General features: G+C 35.3%; 1 protein-coding gene across 1 annotated transcript in view; it reads left to right on the plus strand.

The window, feature by feature from the left end:
- Positions 1 to 273: 273 nt before the first annotated feature.
- Positions 274 to 2,500, plus strand: part of LOC135203494 (uncharacterized) — a 555,542-nt gene continuing 553,315 nt past the window's right edge. The window contains exon 1 of the mRNA XM_064233221.1: positions 274 to 350. The gene's annotated coding sequence lies outside the window, so the exon portion shown is untranslated. The remainder of the gene's footprint in view (positions 351 to 2,500) is intronic.

Below are 2,500 nucleotides of genomic sequence, written 5' to 3' on the forward strand. Positions count from 1 at the left end.
GGCGATGACAGCAGCAGGGCTAGTTGTCTGGCTGCCCAGTGTGGTGTTTACGGGGCACCCTGAGAGAGAGAGAGAGAGAGAGAGAGAGAGAGAGAGAGAAAACATCCCCCAAAAACTGAGAACTGGATCACCACAGCACCAGGCAGGCAGGCAGGCAGTCGGAGTTGGCGGTGGCACTTTCGGGCGAATGGTGGAGTAGAGACGGTGTGAGTGTGTTCGGGGAGAAGGAAGGAGGGGATGGGTTGGGGGTTGGTTGGAGTACCACCACCAGTGCCGTGTTGGATCTTGGTGTGAGTGGGAGTGCGGCCTCGTGGCTCTTCGTTCCTCCAGGCGTTGTGGTGCTGGCAAGTGTATGTGTATGTCAGTCCTCGCCTCGTCGAGGTTGAATATAAGGGCCCGAGCAGGACCTCGAGGTCATCTATGTAGTGTGAGGAGGTTGAAGGCATAGTAGCAGCAGCCTTCCTCCTCCTCTTCCTCACCTCCTCCTACTCCTACTCCTCCTCCTCCTCCTCCCCTAAGCAACGTTATGAATGAACTCAGTCTATTGGTGATATTGACGGGAGAGTCTTCCCTGGTGGCTGACCTCCAAACTCAACAGGGCACCATTGGTGGTCGTCGTTCGTTCGTGACCTCAGGTCAACGATCGTTGACCTCGAGGTAGCAAAAAAGACCCGAGGAATGAAAATCGTCATGAGTAGTGACTGATTATGTGCATTTTTGGTTTTATATATATATATTTTTTGTGTGTATTTTATGTATTGTGTATCTTTTGATGAATATATCTTTTGCAGATTGTGAAATATATTCTGCGTAAGTCACGCCAAGGTATGAGATATTGAATTAAGTTTTTGCGTGTATTACAGAATATTCTATGTATATGTATATATATATTATGTAAATGAATAAATATGATATGTATTTATGTAATATATATATATATATATATATATATATATAAATATACATGTATATTATGTGCATATATTATATACGCATTATATATATACATATATATATATATATATATGTATATATACTATACCTATATATATATATATATATATATATATAAATATATATATATATATATGCATTCATATAAAATAGGCGTGTACATACTTATGCATACATACATACATATATCTACAATCCCGCCAAACCGCTGCTTATCCAATTATCGCTGGACAGGACATCCAATCGTCTCATTATTACCCCAGGGGGTTGGCGGTGTGGGGGGGGGGGGGGGGGGGTGTCATACGAAACAGCCCTAGGTATATAGATAGACAGAGAGACGAGACAGATACATCTTAGAGACAGAGAATGATAAGTCATTCCGTGTATTTACAAAATCGGAATGAATCCTTTCCCAGACTTTGCGACGATAGACATTAAAGATGCATTGCATCGCTGTGACCAGAGAGGGAACAGTTTCATCTTTATCCGTTTTTTTTTTTTTTTTTCTTTTATAATTTTTGTCTGCTCCGTCTCTCCTTCCTGTTGTCTTGTGAGTGGCCGGGTGGGATTCGTATATATATATATTATATATAATTATATATATATATATATATATATATATATATCGTATATATATAAATATCTAAATGCTATATATAAGATATACTATATTTATAGCTACTGTCTCCCCTCTTCGGTAGATGAATGAAAATTACAGAAAAGGTGGTTATGTATATATATATATATATATATATATAGATATATATATAATATATATAATATATTAATTATATATATATATATATATATATATATATATATATATATATATATATATATATATATATATATATATGTGTGTGTGGTATATGATATATATATATACACACACACACACGCACATATATATATATATATATATATATATATATATATATATATATATATATATATATATATATATATATATAAAATATACATCCTTAAATTCACGGTAGGAAGGTGAGTGAAGAACGGGGGACTTGGAACAAGTACTTTCGTATTTTATTCAACATTTTCAAGTTCACACTGAATATAATAGAGGTTGACAGTCCTTTGTATAAAAAAGAAACAGAAAGGGGGTTTGGGGGCGGGGTTACAGTTTGTTTATCTGGGCTGCGTATTTTTTTTATATTCACAGATACTAAAAGAACTCCGTTGTTTAATATTTGTATATGTTTAAATGTAATTTGATTTTAAAAAATGACATCTCTAATGAAAATAGAATCCTTCGCATTTTCCGCGCCTGTCTGATAATGACTAGAATCCCGCATCAAATTCATTTTCTAATATTCCTTTGGCATTTTATTCTCGAGTATGTAATTAGCATTAGCCAAAGTGCCATTGCGTGAGGCATTATGAAAGGTAACTCATTTTTATCGTAGCTTATTTTAGTTTGCGTATTTTTAGTTGATTTTTTCATTTTTCCCACAACAATGTGACATGTCAATGAACAGTATTGAAATAAAAGGTGAATTGTGGTATATTGTCTCATTATGGGAGATTT

Source organism: Macrobrachium nipponense, chromosome 36 (genome assembly GCF_015104395.2).
Source record: "Macrobrachium nipponense isolate FS-2020 chromosome 36, ASM1510439v2, whole genome shotgun sequence".
Taxonomy (NCBI): Eukaryota; Metazoa; Arthropoda; class Malacostraca; order Decapoda; family Palaemonidae; genus Macrobrachium; species Macrobrachium nipponense.